Below are 12,921 nucleotides of genomic sequence, written 5' to 3'. Positions count from 1 at the left end.
TCTTTGTTGCCTACAAATGTGATCACCAATTTTAATGATGGTATATATAATGAGAGTCCAATAAATACACATAAGCAACTTTATCATTTAATAATTAACTAGTGAAGAAACCCGCGTTGCGGGATTGGTTTTTTTACTTGGATAATCACATTTTATTATGAAAGCTGAAATACATGATGATACATGTAAGTCACAAACAATAAACCCACCACCAAAAGACAAATGTTCTTTGTTAAACTTCTTTGCTGCAAAAGGAAAGAAAAAACAGAACACATATTAATAAACTGTTGTTTCATAAAATAGCTATCAATAAATCAGGTTCGATTACTTTGTTAAGATTCTAGCAGATTACCAAAATTTTGACATGAATAGGTTTTTAGTTCCATATTGCAATCTTGTAGCTATCATACCTCTTTGGAGTATGAAAATTTATGTGCATTAGCATTTTTTTTATGTCTAAACACCTCTCTGATAATCTTGAATCTATCTTGCACCTGATGCTAAAAAAAAGCTAAAACAATGCCTTGAGATCATATATATATATATATATATATATATATATATATATATATATATATATATATATATATATATATATATATAAAGCTATCAAAATTGGCAGGTTAATAAGAAACATAAAATAAACATTTTACAACCACTTCAAACAAAGTAAAATTCGAAATTGAAGGACTAATGACGAGTCAAATTTCATAACATAATCCTAAAAAAGCTACAAAGTAAATATCATGAAAGGTATAACAAAATCAATTATTAGAAAATGTGTACATACTTTGCAATTTGTAAAGGAAATGCAATAAATTTTGTTTTAAAATAGTAAATTAGCTATACACACCAGTGGAAGAAAGGTTGGCCAACATTAGCTTCTTACCACTCCTCATAATACAACTGTAAACTATCACCATGTTGGATGTCGACCATAAATCTAAAATTATTCACAACATAATAGTTTAGCCATAGTAAGAAATAAATAATCATCAATTTTTGATGCGTTGGGTTGATTATACTTACAAATTCAATCCAGATTTGAAATATTAATATATGAGCTTGGGAATCCAATGACAAACCCTTACCCGCCTGCCAAAACAAATTTGAGTAAAAAATGGTGGAATATTTGCATAAATTAGGATAACTGATTTCAACCAATATATAAAGGAAATATAAAATCAAAAATAGTGATATTGTTTTTTTATGTTTAATATTTAATAACATGTCATTTCACCTTTTAGATTATAAAAAATAAAAAATGATAACATACACATTTACATGTAATAAATGGCATACCATGTAACTTGTAGACTTTTGGTTTTCAACTTCTTGAGCTACAGAATCTACGTATCTAGAACAAATACAATGTCAACTTAGGGGTAATTCGGTAAATAGTGTTCTTCACCTCATTATTTCAAGATTCCCATATGCAACTTACATCACTTGATACAACAGGAATATGTGAGACATTCCAACCAATAGAATGAAGCTTCCTACACAACAAATGTCTTAATTCAACCTCCACACTTCCAGACCTGAGCTATGTCAATTCATAAACATCAGTTAACACATAACAAATCATAATCATAATAATACAAATAATAATCAAGAAACTTACATAATTTCATCACCCACTGCTGTGATTGAGGTTGAAGGGGTGTTTTCTTAATGTGATTCCACATCTTTGACTCCATCGTTGACTTTTTTAGTTAACTTTTTTTTTCTATTCCAGCTCTTTCTAATCTTCCGTCTGAAAGCATATATGCAGGCTTCAACTTTTCCTTACCAGAATCTTTAATGCATAACAATGTATCTGGAGTTGTGTCATTAACACTTCCTATTGATGTATATCTGTAAACATGTAAAAAAAATGTTTTTTTAAAGAAAAAAACCCATAAAGCAAATTCTTGAAAATATAAGCAACAACTGATGCACTCTCAACAGGAAGCAAGTTAATTTAGAGTTTGAAATGGAAATAGAAGGTGGGCATAGACTTACGGACGGCAGTGAGTAGTCGTCGTGCAAAATTTAAAGGATTTTTCACTTTAACCATCAATTTACAAAAGTGTCTACTTCCATTAATCATTATACAAATATTTAGGGAAAAATTAAAGGAATTTTCACTTTAACTATCAATGTCACCTATGCACACAGAAAAATCTAAATAGGTTGAAAAATCGCTAAATGGGCTATATATACAAACCCATTTAAGTAAGACTTCATGTGGATTCGTCCAAATCACCGATCCTCTCGGACTCTTCATTCTTCTCAAACTCTTGAGACTAAATTCAAAGATGAATCGTTCATGGGTTTTCTAGAGAGATTGATTGAGTGAGTAAAGAAGAAAAAGAAAAAAGGAGAAGACAATTGTTTCTCAAGCGTCTATAGGAAAGATAAAAGGAGAAGACGATTCTCCAATTGTCTGCAGGAGCCCAGCCGTCGAGGAAAGTTATGGTACTGTACATCTGAGTGGAGGAGAAGGGACTGGAGATTGTACTTGACGCTCCCGCCACTGAGCATCAGATTGCAGAAATAGGTGGTGGTTATTGAAATGGTCCGTCGTTAGAGGTTGGCTCTTTTCGATTCCAAAAAAAAAAAAAAAAACAGAAAAACAATCACGGGTCTACAAAGAAGGTGTGTGTACCTGAGTCTTAAAATGATGAAATCGCGAATTCACTATTTTCTTTCCCTAGATCTTTCCTCTCGCCATTGATTAATTTTCTCAGCGGATCGATCAAGTCGGAGACGGCAAAGTTGCATGCTGATGGCGGAGATCGAGCAGACACAGTGGAGCCCTAATCGAAATACAGAAGGAGGTAGAAAAGAAAAGGGATGAGTTATGTAGAAGGTTTAGAGAGAGAGAGAGAGAGAGGCAGTGTGTGGAAAAAGGTGATATGGCAAAGGAGAAGATGCAGGAAAACGAACACGTAGCCAACAGCTTGAGCCACTATCAGACATGTAATCCACTATCAGGATCCAGTATAAATATTTAATTAATGAATTAAAGTGACAAACAACACAGCAGAAAAAGAAAACAAAAGAAAAAGAAAAAAAATCAACCAATCAGAAACTGTTCAAGTGTATCTTTCAAATTAGTAATTATATATAATTATATTCCAGCTGATATATTTCCCAATGTTGAAAAAAAAAAAACATAATACCAACATTAAAACTTGAACACAACTTATTAATAATAATAATAATATTTTATTCTCCAATTATAGATTACCAATATACTTAAACAAAAATGGCCAATATGGCGGCTACAATAGTGGTTATCATGAGTAATATCACAAGCACCATGATCTTATACGTGATTGTCACAATTTTCATTATCGATTCTGGCGAACTCCTATTAACAAAAACGTTAGCGTCACCGATTACCTGGGATGTAAAAAATGTGATGATGTCTAACACCAAAAAAACTTTATATGAAAATTTCCTTCCCAGTTTAAACTCTTCGGTCGCTTCGGCAAATACTTCCAGACGTTTCATCATCATCATCATAAGAATAAACGTAGCATATTTTATTGCAGATGTCACAACCGATATGATGGATCTTTTATTTTCTTGGGCCTCATTTTGATCCTCCATCTTGTGAAAATAAACCTTCATAATAAATAAAATGATTGGTAATTAATACAATTTGCGTTTCAGTATTTGTTAACATAAAAAACGAGATTGTGAAATAATGCAAATCACATGTAAGACCAATCTCCTTTTTCACTACAACAAACATGTTACTTTTGTTAAATACGATAAAGATAATATCAACCACCAACCTAATAAAAGAAGAAAAAAACAATATGCGAATCCTTTCTCTCTCTCTTTTTTTAGAAAAAAAATAGAAAAAAAAAAAGCTACTTAAAAACGAACTCTTCTTCGATTGGAAGTTGGTTTTTAAAGATAGAGATGGGAGGATGGTTTACTTTTAATATATGATATTGATGCATTTATTTAGAAAATATTTTTAATAAATTGGATCAATGGTGTAATTATTAAAATGTATGTTATAAAACATTATAAAGATGACATCGTTTTTACCATAAGGAAAATCTGATTTCTTTCTTGTTTACGAAATGTACCCTTTTGTAATTTTTATGTTAGTTGTAATTACGTATCTAGTTAAGTAATACTTATTGTTTGAACTTTTAACTAGTAATTTTGATTATGATACATAATCTTTTTTATTGTTACAAAAAAGTAATTAGGATTTTTTTTTTTCATTAGTCATTGCATTATGATGAATGAATATAATATATATATATATATATATATATATATATATATATATATATATATATATATATATATATATATATATATATATATATATATATATATATCCAATAGAATAATTTTATTTTTAGTTTAAAAGATGATATTATATTACTTTCTATAAAATTTTATTATAAGTGAGATTATAATTAATATTTATTTGGATGACAAACATCTTTGATTTTAGTTATAGCTAGGTGAATAACCTCCGTTTTACGGAGGGTGTAATTTGTAAATTTTTAAACATATAGACCGTTTTTGTAAAACAAGCATTCATGTAGGTATTAATAGGTTTTACAGGTTAATAAAATACATATGAATAATTCAACCTATTTCTAATTAATATATTAATCACATAATATATTAACAAATCATTTTTTACAACTTATTAATCATATAATAAATCAATAATTCAACCTATCTCTCTCTCTCTCTCTCTCTCTCTCTCTCTTTCTCTCTCTCTCTCTCTAAATGTCATTCTATTCAGTTACTAGTTATGTGGGAAACCTAAAAAAGACTTTGTTTCTGATCAATTGTATACTAATTTAGTTTGATCTTAGACACCTTAAGCCAATAGTCTCCTACTAGGATAAGTATATAAATTCAATTTCAAGTATAACTTCTAATCAGATAACAAAGTGTGCTTTCCGAAGCATTTGTTGAACTCTGATCCAATCTGACATTTCTCCTAAGATAAGTGATCAACTATTCTTTCGTTCTTCAAGATATCGTATAAACACGAGACATGTATTATAATCAATTTCATTGTCTAAGATCCGGTTTCTCAATTTCCCGATTTGTGATGACATCATCATACTACTAAATGAACACATCAATTCAGTCCTCACTGGGCCCAACATTATAGTGTCAACCCAAATCACTGAGAGGCCCAAATATATCGCTTTTTCCGTAAGGGAAAAAGGAACGAATAAACTTTGACTATATAAATGTGACTTGTACTCAACAAATCATACATGATACTATGTTTTATTACATCATGTTACTGATTCTTTTTCGCAACACCAATGTACAACCGATTTGTAACTCACAACTTATATATCTCCATTTGAAGAATAGAATATATCATAGTATTAGAATTACTCGTGATTGAATCCATGAAGTAATCTCGAAAAGTGGGTTTATCCATTACTCAAAATCTGCAACATCCCAAAAATCGTAGTAAAAAAATTCATTTTTAAAAACATCAAATCTGTTCAACCATTTGTTTAAAATCAATCAAGGTGAAATGTATTTTTATTTTTCGAACATCGGAGTAATACAGTAACACTCGGTGCGGAAAAGCCATTAGGGGATGTTGTGCAGTCAAGCCGGATCCTTCCCTTTGAAACTAGTAGTACCTGAAAATGTTTAAACCACAAACCGTAAGCACAAAGCTGAGTGAGTTCCCCAAAATACCACATACCATACAATGGGCCCAGTCCGACATACAAATGGGCCCAACCCATCATGAAAATGGGGCCAGTCCAACGTGTATCCAAATAGGCCAAGCCCAACATGCAAATGGGCCCACTCCAACATGCAGACTAATGGGCCCAACCCAACATGCAAATGAGCCTAGCCTAACATGTAAATAAATGGGCCTAGGCCAACATATCAATGAGAGAGTCACAAAGATAGCTAGCTTCCTACACAATAGGGAGAAGACTCACCGATTCACGAAATCAGCTAAACCATAGCTCAATGCCCTGAAATGGATGCTACCACACTCCTATCAAAACATACAAGGTCCAATCTTAGCCTATACACTAAGTCCATCAATATTGAACAAAAGTCAATGATCAAAGTTAAAGTTAACAGTCAACAATATCATCCATTGAACCTCATGTCTTGACCATCCCTTGGTCATTTTGTGAGAACACACTCAGTCCGATTCCATCTAAGTCACAAACAACCCACTCAGCAAGCATCATAACGTGAGTCCTCCTTTGTCACGTCGTGAATATAACATGGCAATATAATCGTGGAATGCTCCTCAGTCATGTCGAGACATCCTCAATGTCACGTCGTGACCACAGTCTGAGACAACCACTTAATGATTTTGAGTCCTTAATATTTTAATTCTTCAACTCCCATTTTCTAGAAACCTTTAAGGGACTCCATAGCTGCATAAAACTGATAACTTTATAGACATGCATGCTTCATGCATGTCCTCTACCCAACCTAGGTCAAAAGCCCAGAAAATAACCTAAAACTCAAGCAAGGTGCACAATTCACAACCAATCCTTAGATGTATAAGATATAATGTTCTAGGGAGTCTGGAGGACCATAAATTTGCTAGCTTTATTCCATCCATTTACTCAAATCAAAATCATGAACCGGAAAGGACCAAAAAATTTAGATATAAGAGAATAAATTATAAAGGTAAAAGCTTAAATCCTTACAAATGGTCCAAAAGATGATATCAAAGTTGAGAAGATGTTGCTTGCTTGATCCTTGCACCAATTCACCTTCCACTTCCTTCAAAAAGCACTAAAACCACCAAAGATGGGCCTAAACCACCAAGATGGATTAAGGTTAGGGTTTTCTAAGGTTTGCGGGTGATGGAGGCTGATAATGAACCCTAAAATCGAGTTAATGGGGTTTAAAAATGAAGGAAACCCTAAAAGATCATGGGCTTGGGCTGCAGCCTTCCTCACGTCGTAATCACACCCCACATACACGTTTTTTTTACTTTGGCTTATCATGTTGTGAGCTCATGAAACCTGGTTTTCACAAGAAAAAACCATGCTTTTGAATCCTTAATGCCCTCAACCGATCCATTCTTTAAAACGGTTGTTACAGCTCTCCCCCATTTAAATTAGATTTCGTCCATGAAATCATTCTTTTCAACTTTCCCCGCCACACTAATCGACCCTGACAGAACTTCTTGAATACCAATTAGGACTGAGAAGTCATCTGACATCGACAACCACCTACCAATACTGCAAGCAAAACCCCAACTTAGCAGAAATCACATACCCTGACAAAGAATGGGCCTTAACGCTCCTCCCTCAGATAACAAAAGAAAATTCAGTCGCTATGCCATAAAACTGAAAACCCTAAACCATATCTGACCTCTAGACAGATAGAACTATTCCATAGCATATCCATAATGATTTCACTCCACAACATGAACCGAACGAACCTCTTCAACCCTAAATTATCTTGCAGATAACTCAAAAAACAGAATCCCTTACCATTCACCAATGTTGATAACCTTGCACCCGGAAAAAAAGCCGACTCCCAATGCGAGTCTCAACCATTAGTGCCAAACCGTACATAAGTCACGTCTTGATAACCAAAAAATTGCATATTCGATCTACTTGAGATTTCCAGATTCCATGTTGACCTTCTAATAAATAGGGATGCAAAATCCTCAATTGTTTGTTGAGACTGAAAACCTCACACATGGTCGTACAATGAGACTCTATCCAAGAGTCTTACTGATAAAGGCTACCCTAGCCTATCTGCCACACGGATCCAACTCGTTGATGATTAAGCTTCCCTATTTCCATCCTACTCTAACGCCCCAACCATGTCAGGCACTATCAGGTCGCACCCTCATGATTCATACACTAACTAATTCACGATACACCATGACAACATTTAATCTACTTCAAAATTAAGATTAAAAATCAACCTAATCTTACCAACATTCCATCAATGGCTTGGAAACTCATAACCAAAACCACATGCCTTGAGAATAACCTTAAATTTATGAACGATTCGCTCACCCAAGATAACATAACCAATTGGGCCTCGCCGACGAGCCTTAACCAAGCTAGCATAACCAAAAAGGCGTCGCCCACAGGTCTTACCTAAGCTTGCATAAGCAAACGCGCCTCACCCACAGGTCTCATCCAAGCTAGCATAGCCAAGTGGGCAACGCCATCAATCAGAAGCTATACTAGTTCAACCATCAATACAACTCTAGCAGCTCTCCTGCCCAAACACGGGGTGGAAAAAAATAACGAGCCCAACTCAACCCAAACAAAAGCTATGATCACCTCATAGTATTACTACCTGTAACACCCAGGTCATGGAGGCACTTATTTATTGAATTATAGCTTTTGAATGGGGGTCACGTCGTGAGTCACCATTGACCAGTTAACCCGTGCTTTTGAGCCTTACGACGTGAGACTTTGAATGTTCACGACGTGAGAACCGACTGATGACCAAAACCCTAATATTTTGGGTATTTAAAGGAATGAGAGGTCTAGGTTTGGCCATCCTTAGTCTCCCTCACTCTCTAGCCTCTTGGAAACCCTAATCTCGACCCACTTGAAGTCCTTAGCCATTTTTATGATCCTTGAAGAATTCTTTGGTGGTTTTTGACTCCTTAAAGAGGAAGAAGACCTTGGTGGAGAAACCTCTTGCCATTCCAGCTTTTACCTTACCTTCTTTTTGAGATTTTGGACCACTGTAAGTCATAAAGCTTTGACCTTTTTACCTCTTGCATGCTAGATCTAAGTTTTAATCTCCTTTTTTGCATGATTGTGATGGATTTCACGCATGGGATCCATAAAGTGGGAAAAAAATATGGATCATTAAGTCATTTTCTGTGACATATTCCTTGGATCTGAGTTTTGGTGTAGCTTGAGACTCCAAGCATGAGTCTAGATCTCATTTTCCCTCTTTTGACCTAGTGAGTGTTTGATTCATGCATTGGACATGCATGACTAAAAAGCTATGATTTTTATCATCTTTTTGGTGAGTAAAGACATTGGAAAGTCCCAATTTATGGCTATAAGGAATAAGAGCTTAATGCTCAAATTTGGCCAGAGCAGAGCTCACGACGTGAGGATTAAGCCTATCACGTTGTGAGGATGCTTTCCATCTTGCCTATTTTGTTCAGATTAGGCCACGAAGTGACTCAAGAAAAGGTCATGATGTGAAGATGACTGGAATGGAATTGATAGGCTGAGTTGACCCATTGAGTTGGGTCTGGGTCGAGTTGATGCTCATGACATTACCACGAGCTGGTCACGCCGTGAGGATAAGCTATTGGAGTTTGGACCATTGACTTTAGGCCATTTTGTAATATTTTGGCCTTAGGGTTCTCTAGATGGGTTGGTCCATTATTGGGCCTAGTTTGGACTTGGGCTATTCTTGGGCCTCATGATTATGGGCTTAGCCTTAGAAAGTAACTAGAGTCGGTATTGATCGTTCTCAGCGTGAGGAACCATTGTATAGCATGCATGGGTGTAGAATTTGCTATCTTCTGATTGAGGTGAGTTTTCCTCAATGTACTTATGGGTCGAAGGTACCAAGGCCAGCCCATTGGATTAGATATCATGTTTTGTTGTATAATATTATGTAGAGGTTATGTGATTAGACTGGTAGATCTATAGGAATACATGTGTTTATTGTTATTGATTATATATTGATATGTTATCGTTTACAGGGTTGAGTCATACCAACTTATACTGAAGGCCAAGATACATAGGGCGGTCCAGATAGATTGAAGGCATGCGAGGCGGTCCAGTCAAATCGAATACCTAGAGAGTGGTCCATATAGGATAAAGGCGCGGTAAGACGGTCCAGTCATGTTGAAGGCTTTGTATGCATGTTTTTGTTTGTTATGTTATGTGGTGCTAGTTTGGGGGAACCCAATAAGTGTTGGCTTACAATTTTAGTTTTGTTTCAGGTACTTCTGAGGATCATGACAAGGTGAATGCGTGATCGTGCACATCCTTCGGTTTTATGTTATCTGGATTTTTTTGGCACTCTGATCATTGAAAAACACTTTTGAAACAATGGTTTTCTAAACATTATGGATTAAATTTGTTGTTTTAAAAAGTTTAAATTTTTTGTGATTTTTGAGATGTTACAAATTGGTATCAGGGCAGTGATTTGAGAGAATTGGAGGAGCATTCGTGTGAATCCAGACTCAAACTAAGGAACTGCAAAACTTTTAAAATGGTTTTCAAAAAATTTGTTTGCAAAAGTAACCAATGAAGGATGTGATGTGTGCGATCAGCTAGAGCTAGAAAATATACCCCAAGTTACCACACTGTTATTTGATATAATGTTTATGATAGAACATGCTAGTGATAGGCTAGGGATCTTCAGGAAATGCATGACAGAACTGTCTGATATATGATACTTGATATCCTGGGGTTACTTCTTATATGGAATTGATATCATTACTACAGTAGCTTAGTATATGCATCATAATTGTACATAACTAAGATTTTATAGCCTGAGAATGTTTGGTTTGGCCCTATTTCCTGTTCCTTGTGTGGTTGTGGGCTTAGGGTAGAATAAACTATTCGGCTATCTATAGGATCCAGTTTTATGTAGGATTAGCATACGCGAGTGGTGTTGGGTTGGTGGAAGTTTCATAGATGAGTATATGTGTGAGTAGTTGGCTAGATGAGAAATATTTAGCCACCCTTGAGAGCACAAGGATATGATGTATATGTTGGGTTTTGAGCATTCTAACACACCTAAGTGTACATGCAACCCTAAATACCTTGGATCTATGTGTTCTCTATTATACATGCAAATATGAATATCCAAGGTATTATGCTAACTAGCATACAAAACTTTGATTCATATGAAACATAACAAGTTAGAATACATACATCTTTTAATGTAGAATGACTTCATGAAGCTTGAGTGCCTAGTGCCCCAAGTGTGACACCTCAAATGGTTCACACAACACCAAATACACTTGGAATAACTTGAGAGAAACTTGAACACTTCTAAAATTGGCTAGCCCTTCTCTTCCTAACTTAGTTGCCAATTTTTCCCACAGAATATGATCTTATATAGTTGTTACAATTAGGGTAAACCCTAATTGTCATGGCTTTCCATTTCCTTGGATCCATGAGTTCAAATGCACCATGGAGCATCCATGGACCATCTTATGGGTTTTGGCCCAACTTGACATTCCATGGAGCATTAGCCCACTATACAAGTATGGATGATTTACACAATCAACCCATATTTTTAATTAGTCTTCTTTTGATCACTTAATTAATTCTAGATTAATTCTTGATCAATACTAATTAAATAATCTTATTAATATATTAGAACTTATAATATATTAACAAACCTTAAGTGTTATTTCTCTCATTATAGTCTATCCAAATGCATGATGTCATGCAACCCAAATAGACCATGCCTGGTCGGGTCAAGTCTTACCAATTAAAGTTATGGACTTAGATATTAATCCAACAGTCTCCCACTTGGATAAGTCTAAAACTATTATTGCGTATGACTTCATGAACCAACTGGTAATCATAGCTCTCAAAAGCTTCCGTCGAACTCTGACCTCGTAGATGAACTCTGACCTTTGTCAATGACTTGTCCATTAGATAATGGATCATATATTCCTCCATTCTAGATATCATATGGACTGAGACATGGATTGTAAATCAATCTCTTTGTCCATCTGTTGTTTCCCGATTTCCGATTTATGATGACTGACTGATTGAACAGATCAAATCAGTCCTGGCTTGGCCACGCACTCACATGTGTCATCATTAAATCATTGAAGGGCCCACATATATCGTTTTTATCCCGAAGGTAAAAGGAATGGATAAACTTCGACTCATATGGCTTGTTCTGCTACTTGTTGAATCATACACAAAGACACGTTTTATAACATCGAGTTACAATGCGGTTTCGTGCAATCAATGTATAACCAACTCATAGTAACAAATCATATCTCTAGGTTTGAAGAATATAAGATATTATCGCCTCATGATCACTCGTGATAAAATCCATGAAGTGATTCAAATGAGCGCGGGTTGAATCCAATACTCAGAACTTATGAGCACTCATGAGCTTTGTAGCACAACTTTGTCCACCAACTTGGACCTCTACAAGCCAACACATGACAGTCTTGATTCATATCTACTTCCAACATATGACCGACTGTAGATGGTTTGAATAACTTAGTCATTCCGTAAGAATAACCTAGTTATTATGGAAGTTAAAACATGCAAAGTGAAACACAAGAATAAATGAATCAAATAAGGTATCAAACCCTATGAATATAAATAGACCACTTTTATTTATCACCATACTGATTACTCGTTATTCATTGTTTCAGTTTTATCAACTTTATACTTGAATTAAAAACACTAGTTGTCCCATGCTCCAAGCATGTACACTATGTTTTTCTAAACAATAGTTTTGCCATACACCAAGTATGCACTCTATGATCCTTACTTTGTGTAATAAACCAATTGACCAAACTTTCAATGATTCTAATTTCACACTCCCGAATTCTTAATGCAGGAATTCCAAATTCATGCCATTTTACCGAAATCTTTTAGATTTTAAACTTATATGCAATGATTCTCTTGTAATGATTATGCACAAAGTCACAAAGACTTGACAACAAACATTATAGAGTATTCAAATGAAGACCTACTCCATGGACACAAGCCTTATGTTCAAAGTATGCATTGCTTTGAACATGCTTCTTGCACTAAGTTTTTTTTTTCTAATCTTACACAGATTGCTTCCATCTATAGAGACAAATCTATTTCCCATTTTGACTACTACTTCTGAACAAAAGTTGCCTCTTTTCAGACTATGTCAATATGGCCCTTCCAAAATTCACACTATACTTCCAACTGTCCTTGAGCAACCAATCTTTGGTAAACCTTAGATTGTCCTCGA

At 35.0% G+C, this 12,921-nt stretch overlaps 1 long non-coding RNA gene across 1 annotated transcript; it reads right to left on the bottom strand.

The window, feature by feature from the left end:
* Positions 1 to 706: 706 nt before the first annotated feature.
* On the bottom strand, positions 707 to 3,136 carry LOC111891299 (uncharacterized). Its single transcript, XR_008232367.1, has 5 exons — positions 2,651 to 3,136; positions 1,625 to 1,857; positions 1,445 to 1,541; positions 1,030 to 1,357; positions 707 to 943 (listed from the first exon to the last, which is right to left on the bottom strand). It is a non-coding gene; the product is annotated as an uncharacterized LOC111891299 (long non-coding RNA).
* Positions 3,137 to 12,921: the final 9,785 nt, after the last annotated feature.

This window comes from Lactuca sativa, chromosome 1, assembly GCF_002870075.4.
Source record: "Lactuca sativa cultivar Salinas chromosome 1, Lsat_Salinas_v11, whole genome shotgun sequence".
Classification (NCBI taxonomy): domain Eukaryota; kingdom Viridiplantae; phylum Streptophyta; class Magnoliopsida; order Asterales; family Asteraceae; genus Lactuca; species Lactuca sativa.
Note: the sequence above shows the minus strand (reverse complement) of the source record. Positions and strands in the feature narration are given on the sequence as shown.